Below are 12628 nucleotides of genomic sequence, written 5' to 3'. Positions count from 1 at the left end.
GTCCCTTTAAAAATCAGACTCCTGGAAGATTGCAAATTTTTTTCTAGACAGGAATGGTATTGTATGAACCCCACGCCTGTCTCATAGTAGCTGCTCAGTGAACGGTCCAGGGAGTGACAGCATAAAAGACTGTTATAATTACAAAGTAGAGTTGATCTTTGAACAAGGCAGGGATCAGGGGCACTGCCTCCCCTCAAAGACGAACATCTGCATATAATTTTTGACTCCCAAAAACCCTAACCACTAATAGTCTATTGTTGACCATAAGCCTTACCAATGACAGTTGATCTACACGTATCTGTGTGTTATATGTGTTACCTACTGTATTCTTACAATAAAGGGAGCCAAAGGAGGAAAATGTTATTAAGAAAATCATAAGGAAATCATCTACAGCACTCTACTATATTTACTGAAAAAAGTCTGCATGTAAGTGGACCCATACAGTTCAAACCTATGTTGTTCCAGGGCCAACTGTACCTTATGCCCTCTCCCAGCATCACCCCGATGGGAAAGAACAAATACCATTATCCCCATTTTATAGATGAGAGCAAGTCTCATTCACTCTCACTCATTGTGTACAAGCTTCAGTCCAGGGCCGAGTTTCTCAACTGTAATGTGCACCCTGTGGCCGAACGCAGATTTGGTCTGTCTGGCGTGGAGCCCGAGATTCTGCATTTCTAACAAGCTCCCCGGTGGTGCCCAGGCTGCTGGTGCGAGAGCCTCACTTGAGTCTCACCTACGCAGCAGCGTGGAGGCTAAGAGAGAAAAAAAAAAAAAATCCAATTTGCTTGAATGCAGAGCAGGAACTAGAGTCTTCTTTATTATTTTTTTTTAATAATTTTTTTTTTATTTGACAGAGCGAAACTAGGCAGAGAGGCAGACAGAGAGAGAGGAGGAAGCCGGCTCCCTGCGGAGCAGAGAGCCCTATGCGGGGCTTGATCCCAGGACCCTGGATCATGACCTGAGCCGAAGGCAGAGGCTTTAACCCACTGAGCCACCCAGGCGCCCTTAGAGTCTTCTTTAAAAGCTTGGGAAGGAGAAAGGACTGAAGGCATTATGCCCATTTTACAGCTAGGGAAGTCAAGGGCCGGAGAGAAGACATGACTTCTCCAAGGTCTAATCCAACCCTCGGACACTGGTTCTGTGCTGCACACCAGGAAGCTTCAGAGATGAAGTCACCAGATCCCTCCCTCAGGGAGATGACAGGGGAGTTGCCCATGCTCAGGGGACTCCAACGCCAAGCCGACTGAGAGAAGAGCCACAAGTCCAGAAGCGGGCGAACACGTGCCAGCCAGATTTTACTCCCCAAACGTGCCACATCTTTGTTTTTCACCCACAGCCCAATTAGACGGCGGATGGGGGTCTTCTTCCATCAACCCAATCCCTTTAAAAGAAAGAAAGAAGGAAAAAAAAAAAATAGTGGCTTTAGGATTTTTCTTTTAAGCCCTGAACCTCTTCAGTGGAAAGTGCTGCCCTTCCGACCTGTTGATGTAATTGCCATAATTGAAGATTCCAGGACCCCATGTGGGTGGACAGGGCCCCATTCATCCATCGGGTCAGCACAGTGTAAACCTGCTGAGTCCTTCAGATGCCCCGGCCCTCCGCCTCCCCCTCCCACCCCCCTTCAGCCCTGCAGGCTGGGCTCCCCGCGACGCCAGGGCAGCCCAGCCCAGGCTGCTCCCTCTCTCGCTCTGGGAACCGTGCCTAATTAAGGGGTCTGTTCTCATCTCCATGGGGCCCGACTTAAGGCCTCCTGACAGTAATGAGAGCCACACGTGTGGGGGTGGGGGACGCAAAGGCCAGACCCCCTGCTGTCTTAGCACCCTATTAAACAGCAAGTCACATACGCGCACGCGCACGTACATTGCAATTCTGCAGTAATCACCATCCTATCTTTAGAGCTCCCGGAGCTGCTCCAATTCTGAAAGAGGAAGGAACCCAAGAGAAGAAATAACTTGCCCAAGGGCACACAGTGACGCGGGACTCAGGTGTCCGGTTGCATCTGGCAGCACAGACTTTCCCTTTGGGAAGGTGGGGCATGCTACTGCAGCCCCAGGGGAGCAGATATGAGGGAGGAGGGGGAGGAGACAGACTCCCAGCTGGACATTCTGGAGCAGCCAGTTTCAGAGGACTGGCCAACAGCAGAGCAGAAAGGAGAAGTTAGCTGGGGCTGGGGCTGTTGGCGGCTCCGAGACACCCTTTGATTCCCCCCCACACACACACAAAGGCAACCTCAGAGTGGGACATTCCCAGCTGCAGGTGGATCGGTGCCTAATCCGGGTCCTCCTGGTGTGAAAAGGAGCCAGTCTTGGTAGCCCTCTCTTGCAGTCTTTGTGTCCGGGTCTAAGCTCCTCCCCTCCCCCTCCCCCACACCCTATCTCCAACCCCTTCTCCCCTTGGAGCCTGAGAGCACCCAAACGCGGGGCTCTGCAACCCATTCTTTCTGTCTCCCTAGCAGGGGGATCTTGCCCAGCACCCAGCACATAGTTGGTCCTCGGTAAATATTCATGAAATATAATAAACGTGGATGTTTGCTCCAACTCTAAATCATGTTAGTGCTTTGATATGGGCTGAAAATCATGTGGAACAAACGTCAGAGATATTGGCTCATTAATAAAGACAGTGAATGAAAGGGACTGAATATTTCAGCTCTGTCTAACTCCAACTCCATGGCACAGCAGTGAATCACAAGGAAAAAAGCCGACAACTTCCTGGGTACTAACAATAGAATCTGGAGACCCAAAGTTCTTCCCCAAGCCCCCTCACCACATCTCTCCTCCCATATTCCCCCTTTCCACCTCCCAAGCCTCTGTGATTACTAGTTATGGACTGATGGGTCCTACCACTTGTATCACGTGACACTCCCGCTCAAAAGTCTTCAATGGCTCCCTATTTCCTCTGTATGAAATCTGCACTGGACCTCCTCAGTCTGGCTCAGCCTTAACTCAATACCATAATTTTCCATTGCTCTGTAGAACACTTTCTTGCCTTTTAGGTGGGTTTTAGGTGGGTTGGTCCCCTCCCCCAGCCCAGAGAGTGTAGGACAGAGGGTGGGGTAAAGATGAAATTCGAGGCCAGAAGACCCAGGTATGAGTCCCAGATCCACCACTGGAACTCTCCGAGCCGAGTTTCCCATGGTTAAAACAGGGATGATGATAATATGCAATCGTGGGCTTGGTGTGAAGATGAGGGGGTATAATGGATGTTAAAATACTTTACAAACTGTAAAGGGCTAAAAGAATGACAATTGTTCATATCTACTCACGAGTATTCCCACCTCCAACCCTGCCTTTGATCTCATGATTCTTGGGCTCAGTCCCACCCAGCTCAGGGCCTGTCACCTATAGAGAATTGTCCCCCTGACTTAAGTTCTTGCTGGAGTCCTAGCTCTTTAAGGCCTCACCCCCAGAGCGTCTTGATTTGTTCTCTTTCTTGCACATGTTAGCCTTAGAACTCCACGCATTTGGTTATTTACTCCTATGTAATATCATACAAAAATTTAGGTTGCTTACAATTAAAAAACAAATATGCTTATGATAGCAAAGCTCAAGAAACAAATAGAGGGAAAAATCCCAAACATCACGGGGGAAAGAAAGGGACAATTATGTTAGCCAGGTTAGCTGGCTACTGCAGTTAAGTACCCTTGGGAATAAACCTCATCTTCTCTTCTTCACCCTTCTATGGAAGAGGGACTTGTGCACAGCAGCCCACAAAAGGGGAGGGTTGGAGTGGAACTTTTCCAGCTAATGTGACTGGTGAGCACACACTCACCAAAAGGTGGTCACTGAATCCAGGGGCACTGTGATGCAGTCCCTGCCTTTTGCACTCTGGTCTCACGCCTGTTCTCTGGCCCACTGAAGACTTCTGTCCTTGGCCACCTGCACAGGGACTCACCGCTCGCTGCCCACCACCACCACCAAGCAGGATGGTCGCCATTCTCTGCTGCTCCCACTCTCTTGGCTTTCTAGAAGCTAGCTCACAATCTTTCCTTGCAGCAGCTTAAACACGTGGGCTCAGGGTCTGCTTGGCAGAACAGGCAGATCCCACAGTCTAGCACAGGGAAGAAGCTGGAGGTCTCACCTCACTCCCTGATACAGGGGTTAGAGAGGACCTGCAGATTTGGAAGCTTACCTACTCATCAATTACCCTGATACCTGATGTGCCTTTGGCTGGTGGTGGTTGAGCCTGTTCTCCTTCTCCCTGAAAGAGGAGGAGAAGCAGTTTCAGAGACCTTTACTTCCCCACAAGCATCAAGGGGAACTCTGAGCTCTTGAGAGCCAAGGTATCATTATTTGATACACAAATGGAAAGAGAAAGAGTTAATATGTCCTGATACAAGGGACACTGAGTGGCCGAGTGGCTGGGGTTCTCAATGATGGTTTGCAGAAGATGCAAAAAGGAACTTTTATCTTTTGTAATGACACATAAGAAAAGCTAGGGTCATGTTTAATTTACAGTTCAACGTAAAGGAGCTAAACTCATGTAATGCAAACCTATTTCTTTGTGTTGACTCTATCAAATACAAGGACAGGGTTAAACTCATTCTCATTCTTGACCATGTGTTCAGCAAGAGGCAAACAGCAGATAATTTAGAATTAAACTCATCTACGCCCATATACTGCAGAAATAAAACTGGCATGACCCTTTGATAAAAAAAAAAAAATTTGCGAAGTTGGAGAATGTCTGTTTTAGGATGTGTTAGGCCAGTACATAAAACAGAATGTTCCCCATGAGATCTGGAGCCAGTGCACAGTCAAGCAAATATGGAAGTCTGACCTTGGGAGAGAGGCCCAGAGCTCCATGTAGTTATAAATTCATTTATAACTGCAACCTAGAATTGACCAAAGGATAGCCTATGACATCTTTCTGTCAAATGCAAGGCTTGGGTCTTATGTGTGCCATAACCAATTTTGTCTCAAAACATTTGGTAATCTGGGGCAGCTGGGTGGCTCAGTTGGTTAAGCATCTGCCTTCGGCTCAGATCATGATCCCAGGATCCTGGGATGAGCCCCATATCAGCTTCTTGCTCAGCAGGGAGCCTGCTTCTCCCACGGCTCCTCCCTGAAGCTTGGGCAGGAATGCGCAGACTCCCTTTCTCAAATAAATAAATAAAATCTTAAAAAAAAAAAAATAGTTTGGGAATCTGTTTTCTATTGATGTTCCTCTCTGTCTTTCCTAAGGAAAACTTTCATATAAGGAAGCTGAAATAAAAATTCCAAGGAGACTACTGGGGTGAACTCTGTCACTTGCCCGGCCACCTCCCTCTTGAGGAGGACTGACACCTCTTGGAGGTTCCTTTCGTGGAACACTTGCAATAGCTCTTGCTTAAGTGTCCAGGTCATCCTCAGCCCAGGAGAGCAGGCCCCGCTTCCCTGGGGGCCGCTGATCTGTCTCTTGGTCCCCAGAACTTTCTCAGCCCCCTGGACAGACTTCCCCTTAGGCACAAGTCACACTAGCATCACTAACTGTGGCCGTGTCTTTATTTCCCCAACACATCACACAGTGCACAGCCTGTAATGAACGAATTCAGAAAATGTCCATGTAATGAATGAATAAGAGAATGAATAAGCAAATGCATGAATTTACTGTCACCACAGAATAATTATATAATTCAGTTTCCCCCAGTTCTTCAGAACCAAACTTGAGGAGACCACGACTTGCTGTTGGAGACCGTTCCCTATCCTCCTGGGGTTTGTGGGCATCTGTCAGAGACACTGACTGGGAAGCCAGCAGTTCCACAGATACAACCTAAAGGAGGCCCCCAGTCATCCGCTGAGACCTGGGGAAGATGGTTTTCCCCACCGAAGATTTGTGGATCGAAGATACCCACAATTATTGCTGCTGTGGTACCTATGCTGGAAAAATGGCACTGGAAACCTCTCTTTCGGGCAGCAAAGCCCTGGTCAGCCAGGACAGATTTGGGGGAGTGATGGGGGTAGCTGGTGATGGTGTGGTCTTCTCCACACCTATGGAGGGGGCTAGAAATCCAGGTTGGGAGATTAATGGTGGATTTTGAATTAAAATACAGTAAGCCCTTCATTCCTTTCAACTTCCATCTTCTGGGAAAGACCCCCTCCCACTCCTGCAAGACTGCTATAGGCCTAGTCGGAACCAAAGGGGCTGCCATTCACCTGAGCACAGCGAGAATCCTCAAGTTGAGTGTTTAGAACAGCACGATGCGGGCGGGGCTTGTTTGAAGGCGTCACTGACGGAAGCTGGAGAAAGCCCGCGCCAGAAGACCAGCTGGGGCTGTGAAGTCATCTGGCCCAACAGGTAGGCAGCTTTGTTTTCTCAGCCCTGACATTCAATGCCCCGCCAGTTACTCAATAACCCGACATGAGGTGGGTCCCACAAATTCCTGAATCTCCTTGACGATGGAGGAGGGAGGGCCGTGCTTGCTTGATCAAGGGCACCCGGGAGAAGCCAGAGCCGGTAACCTGCTCCCAGAAAGAGAGGGCCAATGAAACAAAACTCAGGAAGCATATTCAGAAGCAAGGAGTACCACTTCTGCAGAGGTGTGAACAGTGATTCTGTGCCCCTGCTTTAAACCAGGCAAGCATGCGGAGCTCCTAGAGAGGAAAGTGAAACTCATCCCCAGGCCCCACTTGCATTCAACCTTTCAAGTCAAATGAGTAGCCGATTCTCAGCAAATTTGCCTCAAAAAAAGATGAGGACTAGGACAAGCTAGGACTGGAGTTTTTGGTTTGTTTGGGAGGGAAGTTGCTTGCTTTTTTATTTGTCTATTTTACTTTCCAATAAATACACACATATGACCCAATATACAAAGATTTTAGAGCTTTAAATACATGAAGCATTTGGATAAGAGATTGTAATTAATGCTACAAAACAGTAAATTCAAGTTAAACAGGTTCCTATGAACATTTCATAGAGGTTAAAGGAAAAAGAGGTTGTAGATTTTTCCTTTTAAGCATAACTTTGGTGGTAGAGGGATATAGTCCTTCCTTAGAGCCACCCTCACAAAGTACTACAGACTGGGTGGCTTAAGACAACAGAAATTAGGGGCGCCAGGGTGGCTCCGTCAGTTAAGCATCTGCCTTCAGCTCAGGTTATGATCCCAGAGTCCTGGGATCAAGTCCCGCATCAGGCTCCCTGCTCAGTGGGGAGCCTGCCTCTCCCTCTCCCTCAACTGCTGCTCTCCTGCTTGTGTGCACTCTCTCTCTCCCTCTCTCTCTGATGAATAAATAAAATCTTTGAAAAAAAAAAAAAAGACAACAGAAACATATTGCCTCACAGTTCTGGGAGCTGTAAGTCTGAGATCAAGGAGTCAGCAGAGCCCCGCTCCCTCTGAAATCTAGAGGGGAGAATCCTGGCCTGCCTCCCCTAGCTTCTGGCGCCTGCCGGCGTTCCTTCGCACCGCGTGCATCCCTCATCTCTGCCTGCATCGTCACATGACTGTCGGTCCCCTGTGTGTCTGTGTGTCTCCTTTTCTTCTCGCGAGGACACCAGTCCCCCTGGATTAAGGGCCCACCCTACTCTATCCATCATGACCTCATTTTAGCGAATTACATCTGCAAACCTCTTGCAATGCATATTTCCAAAAAAGGTCCCATTCTGAAGTACTAGGGGTTAGGACTTGGATACCTTTTTTAAGGGGACACAGGTGAACCCATACCATGGGATGACCCGCACAGGCCATAACCATCCCACCTCATAAAAGGAACACACAGAGCTCACAGCATTCACAAAGCTCCAGTCAGTCCCGGGAAGGCCCTTCGAGATGGGGACATCTGTAATTCCTCCCACAGAGGCGAACAAGCCATTCATTCACCAATCCTTTCAGCAAACAGTTACTAAGCACCTACTCGATGTCCTACGTGTGCTGGCTGTGGGAGAGGGATGTGAGACGAGGTACCGGTTATGGGGAGTAAGGCACAGTGGAGATCTGAAGTCTTTGGTTCCACTGGCGGGCTGGGGACAGTGTGAGCAGTGCGGGGGGGGGGGGCTCTCCCAAGCAGCCTTTACAGCAAGCCCCACATGCTCCAAATCATCTGCGGACTTGGCTTGTGATGACCCTTGAGGAAGAGAAAAAGAGGGATCCAAGGGGTTAACACAGAACGTGCTACAGAGCAGGGGAGACAAAAGTCCAAAAGCCAGGGAGGCATCAGGGAAGAATCTTATGATTTTCTCCATTGGAAAGGAATTCTGAGTCTCTAAGTTGGTGGTTTTCAAACTTAAACACAAAACCAGTGGAATACTTTCTTTGAACAAAATTGTGTGAGGACCATGGAATGTGTGAACAGGCAAAAGCCAAGCTGTTCTGGTAGAAGGATCTGAGAGCTTACAGGGACCACTCCCGCCCAGCATCACCTCCACGTTCAGGCCCTGCACTACCTGGGGAGGAAACACCTCCCAAGGCATTGGGTGAAAACCAATGTCTTATGACTGCTGATGGGGAAACCGAGGCCCAGAGAAGGATGCGGGAACACCACCCGCAGGGACATACACATAAGTCTACGGCACAGGCAAAACTAGAACCCGGATCCTTCTCTGACTTCCAGGACAAAGCCTTTGTGTACTGCCTCATGCCCTTAGCACAGATTAGACAAAAAGATGAAGTTTCACACTCTGGTCTCCCTTCTCATCCAGACAGACCCTCCTTTCCTACAGCTTCCTCCTGGTCTCCACGCTGCATATTTCCACAAGGCCATAATCAGCTCCAGCCCCTGTGGGCAGGAGAAGGTGCTCAGTCCCTCTCTGGGTCTCTTTCAGCCCAGTGATACTGCAGCTGCTATTTCTGACGTCCTGACAAAGCCTTGCAAACTACTTGGGACTTACATCACTCCCCACACAGTCCTTCTCTCGCTCTGAGGAGGAGAAGAATCAAGGTTCACAAGACACAAATGGGGAGAATTCCCTCACAAGTTGCCTCTGAAGCCACTTCTTCTGTTCCACATAACTGACAGAGTGAGTCAGACAGCTGCAGAGACTTTCACAAGGAGTTGGGACCACTTAGAAATCCATACCTGAAGAACAACACCGGATGCCCACGTTTCTTAGCACAACCAAGTCAATGCTAGGAGAACCTTCCAGCCAAGCAGGGTCTCCTCACGAGATGTCCTGTCCACGTCTGAAGTCACCTTGGCCTCCATCCATTGAAGCGACTCTTTGAAAACTCACTGCCATCTTCAAGGAGGTTGCCTTCACAGTCGCCTTCCTGCCAGCCAGAGAAAGGCCAGTTGTCAAGAGAATTCTCCGAGGCAGTGCCTCTAAGGAGAACTGGGTACTAATGAGCTTCTATGAGTGAATTCAAGACCTCTAAGGTCAAGTCTTAACCTCTGCCACTTACTCCAAGGAACTTGGGACCGATTTCTTGATTACTTGTGAGGCTGTCTGACCTCTAGAAATTGGGGGTTTACACAACATTTATTCAACAAACCCTCACTGAGCACCTATTCCGTGCCAGGTGCAGTGTAGAGCTGTGGTAAATTTTGCCCCCGCCCACTGCACAGGCTGTGGTGAGGAACAGACCAGCAGGAATGTGAACTCGACTCATCAGTGGTGGTGTCATATAAATGTTGTTTCCACTTTAAGACTCCTACAGAGTGGGGGGCGCCTGGGTGGCTCAGTGGGTTAAAGCTTCTGCCTTCGGCTCGGGTCAGGATCCCAGGGTTCTGGGATCGAGCCCCGCATCGGGCTCTCTGCTTAGAGGGGAGCCTGCTTCCTCCTCTCTCTCTGCCTGCCTCTCTGCCTACTTGCCATCTCTGTCAAATAAATAAATAAATAAAATCTTAAAAAAAAAAAAAAAAGACTCCTACAGGGTGGGAGACATGTGTTTCTTTTCTTTTTCTTTTTTCTTTTTTTTTTTTTTTTGTTTTTAAGATTTCATTTATTTGTCAGAGAGAGGGCATTAGTAGGGGCATGGCAGGCAGAGGGAGAAGCAGGCTCCCAGCTGATCAAGGAGCCCGATGTGGGGCTTGATCCCAGGACCCTGGGATCATGACCAGAGCTGAAGGCAGATGCCTAACCGACTAAGCCACTCAGGCGTCCCAAGACATGTAGTTTTTTCGGCATGTCCCTTACTCTGCCACACTTCATTCCCTCATTTTACATGATTGGAGCTTGTGTTTTTCAAGATTTTTCCATCACACCAACTCATTTTGAAGGCTGAGTTGGCACCCAAAAAACCATGATCCATGTAAAGCGGCATTCTTCAATTTCCCTTAAAGAAATGTAAATGGCAGGGCACCTGGGTGGCTCAGTCGATTAAACGTCTGCCTTTGATCTGAGGCCCTGGGATCCAGTCCCTTAGAATTAAGAGGACGAAGATTTTCCTAGAGTGTATTTTACCCAATAGCCTCCCAAATGATAAACATCTTCTCTGATCCTCTCCTGACGACCATGAATGACCCGAGGTTGTACCTTTACTCTCTTCCAGTTCCTGGCAGGAGGACCCTTCGGGCCAGTGGATCTTGTGCATCTTCCAGCAGCCAGGGCCTGTTGCACCAGTTACAGAAAAGGGAGCGGGCGATGCGGGTGTCCCCCGCCACCCTCATGCTAACAGCTGGGGCCAAGTGGAATATTTTCATTCAGCCTTTCTCCCCCTTTCTTTTTCCTTTTAATCTTCTTCTAGTGATAAAAGCTGAAGAAAATTGAAATTGGCAGCTCTGTGGTCTTCACTCAATGGGAAAAGTACTAGAGATCATGTGAAGCACACTTTTGAAAACTTAGAAAAAAATCTAATCTTGCCTCAATAAAAATGACATCATGTCACTGTAAGCAGCAGGGGGGAAAGGCTTGAAGGTTGCTGGCAGTGGCCCAGCAGAGTTCAGGGGTTCTGTCGGCTGTGCTGAATTCCCACGGGAAAGGTGGCCAAGAGTGCTGCCTCTCAGGTGAGCCTCTGAGGCATAGGAGGAGTGGGGAGGAATGAGAAAGCCCCCCGAAACCTCACTGTCATCGCTCACATTGCTGTGATCACGGTGCAGAGGCTGGCTTCCCCCGACACCCCCCCACCTGCCTTTCTTCCCAATGTAGCTTTGAGGGAGAGAGGATCTCAATGACAGCAGACCTCCCCGTGAGGGCACAGATCCAGAGCCACAGAGAGCAGTGCCAAATGCCCCAGTTCCACTCTAGCATGGGGTTTTTGCAAACTTATCCTTAGGGGTCCTGAACCAAAGATGATAATAGAAATGACAGGTTAGCTGACCCTGCCGCATGGAAGCCACCTTAGCCCTGGGAAGGACATTGCTGGGGGCTGGGTTCCATGGTGCCTCAGTTTACCTTCAATGGGTCAGCACTTTCTATTACCAGCCATTGACTGTTCATTAGCCATCCCTGCATTGGTGAGTAAGAGTGGCTGTCCTCAAGACAGGACTTAGGGGCTGGAGCCACAGATGGAAGGGTGACTTTTCAGGATCTACCCTTTTCTGCTGCTTGAAGTTTTTAAACGTATGCATTTTTTAAAGTGAAATTGATCACCAGATAAAGAGAAATCCATTCATAGCAAATGAAACCTCAGTGACATCTACCTCTCCCTGCACCCCTCACCTGACTTCTCAAACTATTTCTTTTTTTTTACAGCACCCCTCTAAGGGTATGGGGTAGCCCAACGAGAGCAAATCTGGAATTTCCACTGGACTTGTAGAGTTAGGCAGAGGGAGAGGCAGAGACATTATTTTTATATTAAAGGAAATATGAATATACGTAGAGTATAAGGCAAAATGTACTTACGTGATTAAGAAGAAACATAATCGTTTCATTCTGAACGTATGCCATACACCGACAGATCAGCTAACAGGCTGCTGAGGCACCTGGGGCAGTCCTGGCGTCTAAGGGGCCCTCACACTACAGGCATATTTGTGGTCTCTGTCTCCTGGGGCCGCACACGTGAAGCGGACCTGGTTAGTGTCCCCCACCGACAGGGAAGTGTTCAGAGAGTGGGGCTGGGGGCAGCAGAACTGCATCCTTAGAAGATGGGAAGGATCTTGAGAAGATGGCAGGTGATGGGTAGAACAGAACAGAAGCTTGGCCCCGGGGCAGAGCGAGGCGTGTGGTGCAGTGCAGAGAGATACAAGGTGGACCTAGGTGACAGAAGGCTCCCAGGAGAAGCCACAGTGCCTGGACTCTTTCAGACATGTGCCTGAAGCCCCACTTCGATTCTGGGGAGGAAGGATATGCCCCCTGGGGGATCTGGAGGTAGCTTGAAGCTGCTGGCCACAAGAAAGCCCCTTCCTGGCAGTGGTGGTTCTATCTTTAAAATATATCCACAGTACAACCACCTCCTGGATGAATGTGATGGTTTCCTCCCTGTGGGCTCCTTGCCTCCTGCTGTGCCCACCACAGGGCAGCAGCTAAAGCACTCTTTTAGGAACAGGTGTGACCCCTCTGTTCAAAACCTTGCCAAGGCTCTGGCTTCCTCAGAGCCACAGCCAGGCCATGAGGACCGCCCCAAGCCCACCGCATCTGGTCTGCCACTCTCTGCTTCCTCTTCCCTCTCTCCCCTTTGCATTCTGCTCACTTTGTACAAGCCACACTTTCCTAGGGCCCATCACTAGGCATGGTCCTGCCTCAGGGCCTTTGCACTTGCAGTTTCTCCTCTTTAGACCCCATATTCACGTACTGGTTCCCTCCCCTGCTACAAGTCTTCCCTCAGAGGCCTTTCCTGACCATG

At 49.1% G+C, this 12628-nt stretch overlaps 1 long non-coding RNA gene across 1 annotated transcript; it reads right to left on the bottom strand.

The window, feature by feature from the left end:
• Window positions 1-807: 807 nt before the first annotated feature.
• Window positions 808-10469, bottom strand: LOC132010031 (uncharacterized). Its single transcript, XR_009402127.1, has 4 exons — window positions 10381-10469; window positions 8985-9175; window positions 6132-6437; window positions 808-1384 (listed from the first exon to the last, which is right to left on the bottom strand). It is a non-coding gene; the product is annotated as an uncharacterized LOC132010031 (long non-coding RNA).
• Window positions 10470-12628: the final 2159 nt, after the last annotated feature.

Source organism: Mustela nigripes, chromosome 2 (assembly GCF_022355385.1).
Source record: "Mustela nigripes isolate SB6536 chromosome 2, MUSNIG.SB6536, whole genome shotgun sequence".
NCBI lineage: Eukaryota > Metazoa > Chordata > Mammalia > Carnivora > Mustelidae > Mustela > Mustela nigripes.
Note: the sequence above shows the minus strand (reverse complement) of the source record. Positions and strands in the feature narration are given on the sequence as shown.